This window comes from Sarcophilus harrisii, chromosome 3 (genome assembly GCF_902635505.1).
Source record: "Sarcophilus harrisii chromosome 3, mSarHar1.11, whole genome shotgun sequence".
NCBI lineage: Eukaryota > Metazoa > Chordata > Mammalia > Dasyuromorphia > Dasyuridae > Sarcophilus > Sarcophilus harrisii.
In genome coordinates, this window is record NC_045428.1 from 280,463,607 (window position 1) to 280,480,719 (window position 17,113).

The following is a 17,113-nucleotide window of genomic DNA, read 5'->3' on the forward strand; positions in this document are numbered from 1 at the left end:
TAAACATCCCTCTATACCCATACTTCCCTCTGACCTACCTTCACTGGTCTTCATTCACATTTTACTTAGGTACCACCTACACTGGGATTTATTCACATTTTATCCAAATTATACTTATCTTTTCTGTAGCCCTTCTAAGTTATCTTGGACTGGAAAGTTGGTTCACTCTGTCTTTCTTTACAGTTTGTCTCTCTAAGGGAAACTGGGAAAAGCTGAGGTAACTTCCTATCTTCTCTCCATGTTTTTGCTTCTCCAATTCCTCTACTCTGAAAGATGCAGCCCTTCCCACAAACAATTCAGTGAAATTATTTCAAGCACCAGGATTTCTATTTATGGTTGCTGCTATTATCTGAAGAAAATCAAAGTCAGATCATATAAACATTGTTAATACTACCTATATTTGCATTATGGGACCCCTAACACTTTTTTTTGGAAATACTAATAATGGTCAAATTGGTTTTCAGTATGGTGTTTTCCAACCCCATGCAGACATCAAATATAGAAATTGTACATTGTATATTCTCTCATATATATTGTATTTACAAATATTTACACATTTATGCATGTATGTAAGTAAGCACACATGCATTTCAAATATATTCTTTAAGTAATTGTATATACTTGTATATAGACTTGCATATTATGTATTTGAATGTGTAATAAGTACATAACTACTTTTACTTGAGAGAAGGAAGAGTATATATTATGAATATGTATAGTATACAACATATAAGATAACATGTCACATTTATATTAAATGCTTATGTATGAATATACAGTCCACACAAATGTGTTCACACATACTTATTACTTATATGTGTATACTTATTTGTAATATATGATTACACATGTATATTATATGTCAAGGACAGGACTTATAACTGTTTTTTCACTGAGAAAGAAAATTTCCACTTGAGGAAACTCCCTCTATCAAAACAAGATGGAACCTTTCCTGATACTTGTCAAACAGTGTTGCTTAAAGTACTGAGCAGTTAAATAACTTGCCCAGGTTTATATAAGCAGTATGTGTGAAAGGCAAGACTCGAACATAGGTTTTTCTGTAAGATTCATTCTAATTGGTATGGAAGAAAATGAAGGGAGAGAATAAAGATTTATAAGGTGCCTACTACTGAAGTGGAAAAGCACCCCAAAATGGGACCGTGAGAAATATAATCCTAAATCTTTGTAGTTAGAAGTTTATTACTAGTTCTTACCTTCCTACTGCAGATGGTATTTTTAAGAACCCAGATGTACTGTCCTGAGAATCTTGAGACCTTGACAACCTGATAAGCTTAAAGAAATGCTTCTTGCTGCTGCCTGAGAATGACCCCCTTAGAGTGATAACTTTTTGCCTCTTGTTTAGAATAGAAATTCCTTTATTATGACAAATGTATCAAGAAACATTTTGATGTCTCTCTCTTCTTTCTATAAATATATGGCCCTGAGGCCACTCATTACTGACCCCTCCAGTGTTGGTAGGATTCAGTTGCTAGCTAGCAATAAATGCTCTTAAAACTTCATTATTTTGGCTGCCCTGTTTTTCTCTCGCCTAGGCACTTCACTATGTGCTTAATGCTAACCATTATTTCATTTGATTGCTATGCCATGTTAACTCTCTCTCCTGTTTCCTTTGCTCTGTTGTTTTATCTTCTCTTTACTTATCTTCTTTTTTCTCTTTCCCCATATATATGCATGGAATATGTGTTTTATGAATATATGTGTATTTTTAAACATACATTAAAAATTCCTACATATATTATTACTTTGGGCAATATAGCTATAATGGAATTTCCTTTTCTAATACATCTTCATGGTACAATGAGGGATGTAATTAGATATATCCTTTTCAGTCTTTCTTATACTTGTCATTGTGAGAAATATCACTGTACAAGTTAGTGAAAGTGATCTGACTTTGATTTTCTGTAGATAATAGCAGCAACCATAAATAGAAATACTGGTGCTTGAAGTTATTTCACCAAATTGTTTGTGGGAAGGGGTGCATCTTTCAGAATTGGGCAACTGGAAAAGTAAAAACATAGAGAGAAAATAGGAAGTTACCTCAGCTTTTCCCAGTTTCCCTCAGAGTGACAAACTTTACAGAAAGACAGTGAACCAACTTTCCAGTTCAAGATAACTTAGAAGGGCTACAGGAAAGATCAGTATAATTTGGGTAAAATGTGAATGAATCCCAGTGTAGGTGGTGTCTAAGTAAAATATGAATGAAGCCCAGTGCAGGTAGGTCAGAGGGAAGCCCTTAGCCATAGCATAGATCAGCAAGCAAAGCCCCTTGGTTCTAATTTAGCAGGTTTGTGTTATTACAGGCCAGATGTAGGCCTTCAGTTCTAGCATGGCAGACAAAATGCCAGCTCTGGAACCCAGAGAAGAGCAGACATAACTAAGTCAAAGCACCATTGGGAAGCCACCAGTCCTAGAGGTCCTGGCCTAAAAAAGCAGTGTCCCTTACTTCCAGAGCAAAAAGTGTGGGACAATGCCCCTTGTGCTTCAGGAGAAGAATTCATTTTTTTTAAATGAGAAAACAAACAAACAAAAAACAACAACAACAACAACAACAACAGAAAAAGAGCTTTGACCATAGAAAATTACCCTGGTGATAGGTAAAATCAAAGCACAAACTCAGAAGAGGACAACAGGTCAAAATGTTTACAAACAAAGCTTCAAAGGGTAAGATGAATTGATCTGAAGCCCACATAGTCCTCTTAGAAAAACACAAAAAGGATTTTAAAAATCAAATAAGAGAGGGAAAAGAAAAAATGGGCAGTAGATAGAGCACCAGCCCTGAAGTCAGGAGGACTTGAGCTCAAATGTGGCCAACGCCATTTGCTAGTTGTGTGACCCTGGGCAAGTCAATTAACCCTATTGACTCAGGAAAAAAAAAAGAAGAAAAGAAATAATGGGCAAAAGAAATTAGTTATAGAGACTTCTGGGGGTGGAGCCAAGATGATGGAGACAACACACATTTCTTTCTGACCTTCTCCTACAACTTCAGACTAATTACCAAATCCAGCCTCTGAATTAGCTCTGGACCGGCAGAAACCATAAATATTGGGAGTGAAACAAATTACCAACAAAATATGTTTTTGAAGATCACCAGCAAAGGTCTGTTTCATTTGGAAACAGGAGGGAGGCAGCCAGGGCAACCAGCTGAGGACAAATGCTAGCACAGACAGAGCAGAGTTGCGGGGCAGGGTGGACTATATGGACCATGTGAACTCTATGGGGTGGTACATACTCCATGTGGGGGAAAATCTACAGGGAAGAATCTACAGCAGCAGTTTTGGTCACTCTGTCCTGGCTGCAAGCCAGCAGGTCAGCAAAGAAAACATCCAACACAAATGCAAAGGTAAATAGTGAATCCCAAATGGCCACAATCTCATGGGACCTGGCCACACCCACCCAACACCAGGAGTGAGTCAGCACTGACCCAGCACAGCAGCAGCCACTTATAGAAGAAGCTGCTGCTTGTGGAGGAAACTTGGAAAACCTCCCCTGCCCTAAAAGCAGATCTCATTTTTTTTTTAATTGAGTAAAAAAGTGAAGTGGACTCTGATGGTAGACAGCTTTTATGGTGAAAGAGAAGAACAGCTTTCAAATCCTAAGGAGACTAAAGGTAGATGGTCACCAGATTATACCCTAAAAGGTGATATAATCTATCCCCATCACACAAGGCTCTCCAAGAAGAAATTGAAAAGGATCTCAAAAGAAAGCTAGAAGAAAAATGGGGAAAGGAAATGAAAATTTTGCAAGAGGGTTTGGAGAAGGCATATAACTCATTACAAGATAGATTTGATAAAATGGAAAAAGAAAACAATACTCAGAAAAACAGAATTTGTGAAATAAAAAAAGAAAATAACTCCTTAAAAAACAGAATTTGTAAAATGGAAAAAAAATCAATAGAACAAAAAAAAACTCATTCAAAAATTCAATTGAACAAATGCAAAAAGAAGTAAAAAAAAGTGAATGAAGAAAATAATTTACTAAAATTCAGAACTGAACAAATGGAAATGAATGGCTCAATGAGACAATAAGAATCAGTCAAACAAAACCAAATATATATATATATATATATATATATATATATATATATATATATATAATACCTAATTGGGAAAACAACTGACCTGGAGAATGGATCTAGGAGAGACAATCTAAGGATTATTGGACTCCCTGAAATCCATGATGAAAAAAAGAGCCTAGACACTATTTTTCAGGAAATTATCAAAGAGAATTGCTCAGATGTCATAGAATCAGAAGATAAAATGACCATTGAAAGAATTCACCAAACACTTCCTGAAAGAGACCCCAATATTAAAACACCAACAAATATCATGGCTAAATTTCAAAACTATTGGACCAAGAAAAAAATATTACAAGCAGTCAGAAAGAAACAATTCAAATACTGAGGAACCACAAGAAGAATTACTCAGGACATAATAGCTTTCACTTTAAAGCATTGTAGGGCCTGGAATTTAATATTCTGAAAGGGGAAGAAACTTGGAATGCAGCCAACAATAAATTACCCTGCTAAATTGAGCACTTTTTTCAGGGAAGAAGATGAGTATTTAATGAAACTGGTAAATTCCATTTATTTTTGATAAAAAGACCAGAACTAAACAAAAAATTTGACCTCCAAATATAGAACTCAAAAGAAGTATAACAAGGTCAAAAGAAAAAACAAAAAATCTCTTGAGAACTATTTCTGTTATAGGTATACATAGAGAAAACATGTATAATATTATTTTTCTTTTATAATGTTAAAAATGGAACAAGATGGAAAGGGGAATGTAACAGAAAAAAGGAGGAAAGTGGAGGTAAAATGAGGGAAATCATCTCAGGAAAAGGCAAATAAAATCTATTATAATTGAGAAAGTGAAGTGGGTGACAAATATTGTGTGAATATTACTCTCATCATATTTGGCTCAAAAATATGAGATATATTTGGTTTCACCAAGACTTCTCTCACCTAATAGAAAAACGGGAGGGGGAAAGGCAAAAAGGAAAGGGGTAGGCTAAATAGAAGAGAAAAAAGAAATAATAGGGGAAATGTATAAGAAAGGGTCTCTAAAGGGGGAGAAATTCTTGAAGCAAGTAATGCTCATAAGTGAAATACTGAGGAGGAGGGAAAGGGGAAAAGGAAAGAAAGTATAACTTGGGGTTAAAAAGATGGCAGTAAATACAGAATTAGTAGTTTTAACTAGAAATGTGAATAGAGTGGAACCTCCAATAAAACATAAGTGGATAGCAGACTGGATTAAAAGCCGGAATCTTACAATGTGTGGTTTACAAGAAACACATTTAAAGCAGAGTGATACATACAGAGGAAAGGTAAAAGGCTGGAGCAGAATCTACTAGGCTTCATGTAAACTATAAAAAAGCAGGGATAGCCATCCTGATCTCAGATCAAGCAAAAGCAAAAATTAATCTAATTAAAGGAGATAAGGAAGGAAACTATATCTTGCTACAGGATACCATAGATAATGAAGCAATATCAATACTAAACATATATGCACCAAGTGGTGGTAGCATCTAAATTCCTAAAGGAGAAGTGAAGAGAGTTACAAGAAGAAATAGAGAGCAAAACTATAATAGTGGGAGATCTCAACCTCACTCTCTAAGAAGTAGATAAATCAAATTGGGATGTTCAGGATATCTCTCTAGAGGATCTCAGAACCAGCCTTGGTTTTAGTGGAGGAGTGAAGTAGGCAGGAGAGCCACCAGGAGTACGGTCAAAGATGAAATGAATGTGTCTCAGCCTCCGAGAGCTTTTAGTGCACTTGTCCTTCTGGCCCTGAGGGCTTCTTGCTTATATGCCCCATACTGAGTATACACCAATTATTATATCACTAGGAAACCATTATTTGTTGTAGGATTAAATCAGTGCTAACCTAGATTTAACCATTGTCTCCTCAATTCCACTTAGTACCTTGTTCCAAGTTCTAGTCCATAACATCTCCTTATAGGATTAAATCACAACATATCATATCACAACAGTTTATCTTTTTATACTTCTCTAGAGTTTTGTACTTGAAAGTAAAATTTTCTATTCAGATCTGGTATTTTCATCAAGAATGCTTGAAAATTCTTTATTTCACTGAATGTTTAATTTTCCCCTTAAGAATTATATTCAGTTTTGGTGGATACAGGTGATTTTTGCTTGTAAACATTGCTCTTTTGTTCTCTAGTATATCATATTCCAAACCCTCTGATCTTTAATGTAGAAGTTGATGAATTTTGTGTTATCCCAACTATGATTCCACTATGATTGTATTGGTTATTTCTATTTTGGAGTTGTGGAATTTTGCTACAATATACTTGGGAGTTTTCATTTGGATTATCTCTTTCAGAAGGTGATCATCAGATTCTTTCTATTTCTATTTTTTGTCCTTTGGTTTTAGGTTATAAGGGAAATTTTCCTCAACAATTTTTTGAAAGATCATGTCTAGGCTCTTTTTTGATCATGGCTTTCATAGCAACCAATAACTGTTAAACTATTTCTCTTGGATTTATTGTTTTTCCAATGAGATACTTCACATTGTCTGCTATTTTTTATTCTTCTGCTTTTTTTTTTTTTTAAATTCTTCTAAAGTCATCAACTTCCATTTTCTCAATTCTAATTTTTAAGAAGCTTAGTGAGCTTTTGTACATCTTTTCTCATTTGGCAAACTTTGCTGTTTAACTCATTCTTCTCCTCATTAACTCTTTGTATTTCCTTTTGTATTATTCTTATTTTTTCTTCTTTTACCTCTCTTACTTGATTTTTAAAATTCCTTTTGAGCTCTTTCATGATCTGAGGCCATTTCTTACTTAGAGTTTTTGGATACAGAAACGTTGACTTTGTTATTCAATTCTGAGAGAATGTTTTGATCTCTCTTGTTTGTCACCATAGTAACTTTGTATGGTCAGAATCTTTTTCTGTTGTTTGCTCATTTCCCCATTCTATACTTGGATTTTAACTCTTTGTTAAACTATGTTTCTCTTACCTGGTTAGATGGTGCAATATCTCAGGTTTCTAGGTTTTTGTGAAGCTGTTTTAAGAAATCTTCTAGTGACCTATAATTTTTCAGTTCTTCTAAGGTGGTATGATCCAATGAAAAGTATATTTAGTAGTTTTCTGGCATATACTCTGGTCTGTGAGTGGCCCAAGCATCTTTCTTATGCCCTGGGACTGGGAAAAGGATTCCTGATCCACTCTGGCTGTAAGTTCTAGTTTTCTAGTGCTTCTCCTACCTCTGGGACTGTAAGCCAGATGTTAAGGTGATGTTTACCCCACATATAAGAGGATTTTCCTTGGTGGAATGAATAGATGAAAACAGTTTGTTCCAAACCATGGAGGCAGCTGAAGTAGGTGAGGTGAAGTACTTTGTGCTTCATTAGACATCAAAGATGCCAAGGTCATCTACCACATCTTAAACCGTCACCAGATATCTTGATTCTGTCTTACCACTGAATTTTGATGACTCTGCTGATAACTTTGTGCAACTCTACTTAACTTAAATCCATTTTATTCATGAATCAAAGGACATAACCAAGGCATTTTTCATATTTTACATATCCCAAAGTCTTGTGGCAGCAGGCAAGTGATGAAGGAACAGGTATGTATACACTGGGAACTACAGTCACAATCTTACACACAGACAGCCCATGTCATATAGCTGGAAGCAGTAATAGGATCCAGCAACCACCTGGATGTCTGAGCAGGCCTTTAAGAACCTCACTATTCACCTTCTGGTATAAAGGCTTTAAAAAGTGGAAATTCTAACCTGCATTTAGAACACTAAAATTTTTTACAAAAATTATTCTACTCCCCATCAATACACATAATGTGTGCTAACTTATAGACAACACAAAATCCATTAGACCTAAAAGATGGAGCACTCTTGTTGTGAAAGAACTCAACAGGTATCACATCCAAATAGCAGCTCTCAGTGAAACAAAACTGTCAAATTAAAATAAGCTTCCTGATTTTTAAGCTGAATATGGTTTTCTGCCATCACTGCAGTAAAAGTAAGTTCTGTGAAACTAATGTAGATTTTACAGCCAAAACAAATTTAGTCAAGTAGCTTGAAGGCCTAATAAAATAATGAATGAGAGGTTAATAACAATGTGATTGCCCCTTGGAAGAAAACAAAATGCCTCTATCATTAGTGCCAATGTAGCCAACATTGCAAATCGTAATGAAATTTAAAAAAAATTATGAAGACCTGGAGATCCTTACCATTAATGTACTAAAAAGGGACAAGGTTATAATGCTGGGTGACTTTAATGCTAGAGTAGGGTTGAACTGCCAGACATGGCAGGGAGTCTTTGGGAGGATTGGATTTGGAAAAAGCAACAGCAATTGACACTTATTACTGAAGATTTGTGCATCTCATAATCTTCTCCTCATCAACACTATCTTCTATTTATCTAAATGCAATAACATTTCATGCATGTATCCTTGCAGCAAAAATTGCCTTTTAATAATCTATGTGATTGTAAGGAAAAGAGATAGACAAACTCTAAGAAAGTGAAGGCAATGTGTGACACATAGTGCTGGACTGATCATAGACTTATCCCCCCCAAGCTAAATATTTACATTAAACAAAAGCAGCAACCCCAACACAAAATTAGAATTAATTTCAGAAGAATTAATGTCAACATATTAAAGTGCTTCTCTGAGCAGGAACAATTTCTTTCTAACTTGGAGAGAAAGTTGAGTCAATACACAATTGGTAAGAGTGGAACAGAGAAGGAGTGGACAGAGATCAGAAATTTGGTACAGAGAACTGCATTTGATCATCTGGGTCAGAATACTTGCAAACTTTAAGACTATTTTTAATGAAAATGATGGGAAAATTCAGAAGTTGCAAATGAAAAATGAGAACTCCACAGAATTTACTAGCAGGGCAGTTCATTGATCTCTAAGAAGGCAACATTTGATTCCTTTGAAAGTACAAGTGAAGCTTAGAGAAATGCATAATTCTTGACTCACTAGGAAGGCAGTTGAAATTCAGTTTTATGCTGATAGTAACAATTCCAACATTTTATCATGCTGTGAAGCCTATTTATTGGCAAGAGACCTATGGTGCATGTTCACTATTCAGTACTGATAGAACCACATTGATCAGTGAGAGATTGACTGAACAGCTTCATAGTGTTTTCAACAGATCATCATCAATGAGTGATGAAGCCAGTGACTTCATCTCAGGCTAAACTTAATTTTTCCCTAGCTGAAATTTCAGCTGAAAAAGAGATTTTGAATGCCATTAGGCTCCTTTCATGTAGCAAAGCCCCTGATAATTATTTTTTCCAGTTCAGATTTATAAGTTGAAAGGGTCCATTGCTTATACAAAACCTGACTGAAAATTTCTGTATTATATAGCAAGGGGAGTTCAAGGATGCTTTAATTATCCATCTTTACAAATATAAATGGAACAGATTGTCCTATGGCAATTACAGAAGGGTTTTTCTTTTAGTCACTGCTAGCAAGATTCTGGCCAGAATTCTCCTTAATAGGTTGCTATTTCACCTGGAATTTGGTCATCTACATGAAGGCCAGAATTATTGAGATAGAATGGAAGAATAGTTGATAAGATTTTTGCTGTCTGACAACTCCAGGAGAAATACCAGGATCATCATAGAGTTTCGTATACAACATTTGTGGATCTGGCCAACCCTTTATATCAGGGACCTCAAAATTTGAAGATTCTGAAGATCACCTACTAGTCCATACCGAATACTGAGGTCTTTTCTTCAACTAAATTGATATGCATTCAAACTTGACTGCAGAGGGTACACCTAAATGGGCTGGCAATGTTGTTTGAATGACAAATGTATGCTTACCAAAAAGATTATTTCATAGAGTATAGTAATGAGAAAGAGTGATAAAAGAATATTTTTTAAAATTTTAGAATTGATTGTATAACATGGGAGACACTGACATAGCATGAAAGTTCCTTAGTTATTAATCTGTGATGGATTAAGAGCCATCCACTATCTTGTCTGGAAACCATTTGTGCTAGACTTCATTACCCTTTTTATTCAAATGAGACAGACCTTTGCGGAAATCCTTCCAAGTTACCTTAAGCTGAAAAATTGTTTTACTTCCTCTTTTTGTGGGCTCTGTTGCTCTAGAAACTCTTTAAAAGATTTTTTTTTAATATTTATTTAAGCTTTCAACGGAAACAGGCAATTTCCTGGCTTCTGTCTGCCATTTTTTTTTTCTCTGTGGCCATACTCCAGTGAATATTGATGCAAAATTTTTAAATAAAATATTACCAAAGCGATTATAGCAATTTACCACACTATGACAAAGTGGAATTTATACCTGGAATACATGGTTGGTTCAATAATTAACCACATCAATAACAAATTAACAGAAATCACATGATTATCTCAATAGATGCAGAAAAAGCTTTTAATAAAATAGAGCACTCATTTCTGGTAAACCCATTTCTAGAGAGTATAGCAATAAAGCACTTTCATTAAAATGACCTAAAATCATCAGCAAGCATTATCTGTAATAAGAATAAGCTAGAAGTCTTCCTAATAAGATCAGATGTGAAGCAAGAATATCCATTAACAGCACTGTTATTCCATATTACGCCATAAAAGTTAGCATTAGCAGCAAAAGAAAAAAAAGATATTGTAGGAATTAGAAAAGGCAACAAAGAAACAAAATTGTCACTCTTTGAAGATGATATGATCATACATTTTGGTGGTATACTTAGATAATATACCAAGGAATCTTATTGAATCAATTAAAAGACTTTTTGCAATAATCAACAATGGTAGTAAAGTTGTAGGATATAAATAAACATACATAAATTACCAACAGAGTCCAGAAGTAAGAGAAAGAGATATTACATTAAAATAACTATAGACCATATATTTGGGAGTTTATTTTCGAAGGCAAACTGAGGAACTGTATAATTACAGTTTCAAAATATTTGTCAAGTGGATGAATAAATGAATAATATCAAAGGAATTAGGGGGAGAATGCAAAGGAAAGTGGCATAGCCATATCAAATTTATAGTTTTGTTATAAAGTGGTCAACACCAAAACTATTTGGTACTAGCTAAGAAAAACAGAAGTGGATTAGTGGAATAGATTAAGTATACAAGACACAATAGACATTGACTGTAGAAATCAAAATAGCTGGGTGTACTCAAAGAATTCTTCTTCTGGAATAAGAACCCATTATCCAACAAAAAATGCTGGGAAAACTAAAAAATAGTATGGCATAAATTAGGCATAGAACAATGTCTCATATCTTACACAAAAATAAAAATTATAACTCAATTTAAACATAGAAGGTGATACCACAAAGAAATTAGGAGAGCAAGGAATAACATATCTGTCAGATTTATGGAGAAAGGAATTTGTAACCAGACTAAAGGCAGAGACCATTATGAAATGCAAAATAGTAAATTTTGACTAAATTAAATTTTAAAAGTTTTGCCGAAATAAAATCAATGTAACCAATATTAGAAGGAAAGTGGAAACTGTTTTTACAGCCACTGTTTCTTATAAAATCCTCATTTATCAAATATTTAGAGAACCATGCCAATTTTATAAGAATACAATCTATTGGGGCGGAGCCAAGATGGCGGAGAAGGCACATGCGACTTTCTAAGCTCTTCTCTTACCCTCTTTATCAATATTATATCGAGCCTCAAAAATAGTCTTGACTGCTACAATTCGTAAAGATAAGAAGTAGAACAACTCACCAGCCGAAGAAAATCTGCAGTCTCGCCAAAAAAGTTGGTTCCGGGGCCAGGGGGGAGATCGGCGCATACTGGGAGAGAAATTAGGTTCTGATGGAGAGCCTCAAACCGAAAGTGAAAGCACAGATCTCAGCACAAGCTTGCAACCCCAAACCGCAGTACGCGGCTTTTCCTTGGGGCAGCTGTGATCCTGCATGGCAGGAGGACACAGCCCAGGTAAGCCTCCAATCTGCACTGTGGGGGGCTGGGCTTGGGGATATAGAGCTTTCCCAGGGCCGATTTGTATCAGGCAGAGACGCTGGGGCAGAGTTCGGTAGAATCGGCGGTCTGTGGTCAGCTACTAATATAGTCCCACAAGAGGCTCCGGCCTGGGGCAGTGACACTTTCACCCCTTAGTCTCTAGCCTAGGGCAATCGCTAATCCACACAGCCCAACTGGGCACTTCGATAGCTGGACCAGTGCTAAATCCACTTCCTGTTGGGGGAAGGGAAAACTCTCACTCAGAGCACTCCCATACCTCGGAGCCAGAAATCGGTTTACATCTCTCCCTGCTCTGCAGAGGAAGCTGGTAATCCCCTTGCCTAGGAGACATACCCTAAAGGCTTTAAAACATGAATAAAAAGATGCAAAGAACAATCTACAGCTTCTATGCAGAAAAAGAGCAGGTCAGCAAACCTGAAGAGACCTCAAACAGCAAAAATGCATCAGACTGTCCTCCTTTCATAAAGAGACCATTAAAAGTCTCAAAAGAGAGTTAGAAGATAAATGGGGAAAGGAAAGAGAAGCCTTACAAGAGAGCAACAACTTCCTGAAATACGAATTGGAAAAAGTAAAAAAATCTCAGGAAAGTAAGAATTGTAAATTGGAAAAAATAAAGAATTCACTAGAAAGTAGGATTTGTGAATTGGAAAAGACAAAGAACTCCCAAGAAAGTAGGATCTGTGAATTGGAAAAGACAAAGAACTCGCGAGAAAGTAGGATCTATGAATTGGAAAAAGAAAATAATTCACTAAAAAAAAAGTAGTGAAATGGAAAAAAATTCCACAGACCAAAACAATACATTTAAAAACTCAATTGGACACATACAGAAAGAAGTAAAAAAAGCAAATGAAGAAAATAATTCTTTAAAAATTAGAACTGAACAAATAGAAACTAATGATTCATTGAGACAGCAAGAATCAGTCAAGCAAAAACAAAAAAATGACAAACTGGAAAAAACCATGAATTATCTACTTGCAAAAATGACAGACTTGGAAAATAGATCTAGGAGAGATAATGTGAGGATTATTGGACTTTCTGAAAACTATGATGAAAAAAAGAGCCTACATACTATTTTGCAAGAAATCATCAAAGAGAACTGCCCAGATGTAATAGAATCAGAAGATAAAATAGGCATTGAAAGAATTCATCGAACACCTTCGGAAAGAAACCCTAAAATAAAATCCCCAAGGAACATTGTGGCCAAATTTCAGAACTATCAGATTAAGGAAAAAATTTTACAAGAAGTCCAAAAAAAAAAAAAAAAACAATTTAAATACCGAGGTGCCACAATAAGGATTACCCAAGATCTGGCTGCCTCCACATTAAAGGACTGAAGGGCCTGGAATCTGATATCCCGAAAGGCAAAAGAACTTGGGATGCAGCCAAGAATAAACTACCCAGCTAAGCTGAACATTTTCTTCCAGGGAAGAAGATGGACATTTAATGAAACAAATGAATACCATTTGTTTCTAAGGAAAAAAGCAGAACTAAACACAAAATTTTATCTACAACCATAGAACTCAAGAGATGCAGAAAAGGTAAAAATAACTCTTGAGAATTGTATTTCTGTTGTGGATATACAAAAACAATACATGTATAATTTGATTTTACTGATATAACATAAAAAAGGAAAGTAGATATGGAAAAGGGATGATGGCAGAATAAGGTGGGAAGGAGGGATAAAAAGAGGGAAACCACATCCCACAAAGAGGCAAAAGAAACTTATCATATCTGAGATTTAGAGAGGGGGAGGAACATTGTGTGAATCTTACTCTCATCAGAGTTGGCTCAAAGAAAAAATAATTGACATTTGTTTTAGAGAAAATTCTCTCTCGCCTCATTAAAAAAGGGGGAGAGGAAAAGGGAAAAGAAAAAGAGTAATAAGGGAAGGAAGGGGAAAAGATTCAAAGGGGGGAAGGGAGGGATTCTAAAGAGGGTAAGCATCGTGATACAAGTGGGGTACAAAAGTTTAAAAAGGGGAAACAGGGTTGGGGGAGGCAAGAAAAAGTAAAGCATAATCTGTAGTTGTCAGGATGGCAGGAAATGTAGATTTAGTAATTCTAACCATAAATGTGAATGGGATGAACTCCCCCATAAAGAGGAGGCAGATAGTAGACTGGATCAAAAGTCAGAACCCTACAATATGTTGTTTACAAGAAACACATTTAAAGCAGGGAGATACATATAGAGTAAAGGTAAAAGGCTGGAGCAAAATCTATTATGCTTCAGGTGAAGTCAAAAAAGCAGGGGTATCCATCCTTATCTCAGATCAAGCAAAAGCAAAAAATTGATCTAATTAAAAGAGATAAGGAAGGAAACTACATCTGCAAAAGGGTAGCATAAACAACAAAGCAATATCAATATTAAACATATATGCACCAAGTGGTATGGCATCCAACTTCCTAACGGAGAATTTAACAGTGTTGCAAGAAGAAATAGACAACAAAATTGTAATAGTAGGAGATCTCAACCTTGCACTCTCAGAATTAGACAACTCAAACCACAAAACAAATAAGAAAAAAATTAAAGAAGTAAATAGAATATTAGAAAAATTAGGTATGTTAGATCTTTGGAGAAAATTGAATGGAGATAGAAAGTAACATACTTTCTTCTCAGCAGTTCATGGAACCTATTCAAAAACTGATCATATATTAGGACATAAAGACCTCAAAATTAAATGCAAGAAAGCAGAAATAGTAAATGCTTTCTTTTCAGATCATGATGCAATAAAAACTACCTTCAACAAAAAGTTGGGGGGAAATAGACAAAAAAGTAATTGGAAACTAAACAATCTCATCTTAAAGAATGATTGGGTGAAGCAGCAAATTATAGATACAATTAATAATTTCACTCAAGATAATGACAATGATGAGACGTCATACCAAAATTTGTGGGATGCAGCCAAAGCGGTAATAAGAGGGAATTTTTTATCCTTAGAGGCTTACTTGAATAAAACAGAGAAAGAAAAGATTAATGAATTGGGCTTGCAACTAAAAAAACTAAAAAAAGACCAAATTAAAAACCCCCAATCAAATACTAAATTAGAAATTCTAAAATTAAAAGGAGAAATTAAAAATATTGAAAGTAAAAAAAAAAAACTATTGAACTAATTAATAAAACTAAGAGTTGGTTCTATGAAAAAGCCAATAAAATAGATAAGCCTTTGGTAAATCTGATTAGAAAAAGGAGGGGGGAAAAAGAAATTAGTAGTCTTAAAAATGAAAGGGGAGAACTTTCCACCAATGAAGAGGAAATTAGAGAAATAATAAGGAGTTATTTTGCTCAACTTTATGCCAATAAATTTGATAACCTAAGTGAAATGGATGACTACCTCCAAAAATATAGACTTCCCAGACTAACAGAGGAGGAAGTAAATTGCTTGAATAGTCCCATTTCAGAAAAAGAAATAGAACAGGCAATTAAACAACTCCCTAAGAAAAAATCCCCAGGACCAGATGGATTTACATGTGAATTCTACCAAACATTTAAAGAATAATTGGCCCCAATGCTATATAAATTATTTGATAAAATAGGGAATGAAGGAGTCCTACCAAATTCCTTCTATGACACAGACATGGTACTGATACCTAAACCAGGTAGGTTGAAAACAGAGAACGAAAATTATAGACCAATCTCCCTAATGAATATTGATGCTAAAATCTTAAATAAGATATTAGCAAAAGACTACAGAAAATCATCTCCAGAATAATACACTATGATCAAGTAGGATTTATACCAGGAATGCAGGGCTGGTTCAATATTAGGGAAACTATCAATATAATTGGCCATGTTAATAACCAAATTAACAAAAACCATATGATCATCTCAATAGATGCAGAAAAAGCATTTGATAAAATCCAACATCCATTCCTATTAAAAACACTTGAGAGTATAGGAATAAATGGACTTTTCCTTAAAATAATCAGCAGCATCTATTTAAAACCATCAGTAAGAATCATATGTAATGGAGACAAACTGCAACCATTCCCAATAAGATCTGGAGTGAAACAAGGTTGCCCACTATCACTGTTACTATTTACTATTGTATTAGAAACGCTAGCTTTGGCAATAAAAGCTGAGAAAGAGATTAAAGGAATAAGAATAGGAAATGAGGAAACCAAATTATCACTCTTTGCCGATGACATGATGATATACTTAGAGAACCCCAGAGATTCTACTAAAAAGTTATTAGAAATAATCCACAACTTTATCAAAGTTGCTGTTTATAAAATAAACCCACATAAGTCATCAGCATTCTTATATATCACTAACAAAATCCAACAGTCAGAGTTACAAAGAGAAATTCCATTTAAAGTAACTACTGATAATATAAAATATTTAGGAATCTATCTGGCAAGGGAAAATCAGAAACTTTATGAGCAAAATTACAGACCACTTTTCACACAAATTAAGTCTGATCTAACCAATTGGAAAAATATTAAATGCTCTTGGATAGGGCAAGCAAATATTATAAAGATGACAATATTACCTAAACTAATCTATTTATTTAGCGCTATACCAATCAGACTCCCAAAAAACTATTTTAATGACCTAGAAAAAATAACAACAAAATTCATATGGAAAAACAAAAGGTCAAGAATTTCAAGGGAATTAATGAAAAAAAAATCAAATGAAGGTGGCTTAGGTGTAACAGATCTAAAATTATATTATAGAGCAGCAGTTACCAAAACCATTTGGTATTGGCTAAGGAATAGATTAGTTGATCAGTGGAATAGATTAGGTTCAAGGGACAAAACAGTCAACAAATATAGCAGCCTAGTCTTTGACAAACCCAAAGACCTCAGCTTTTGGGATAAGAACTTACTGTTTGATAAAAATTCCTGGGAAAATGGGAAACTAATATGGCAGAAACTAGGCGTTGATCCATACTTAACACCGTACACCAAGAAAAGGTCAAAATGGATTCATGACCTAGGCATAAAGAATGAAATTATTAATAAATTAGAGGAACACAGGATAGTTTACCTCTCAGACCTGTGAAAGGGGAAGGTCTTTATGACCAAAGAAGAACTAGAGATCATTACTGATCACAAAATAGAAAATTTTGATTATACCAAACTGAAAAGTTTTTGTACAAACAAAACTAATGCAGACAAGATTAGAAGGG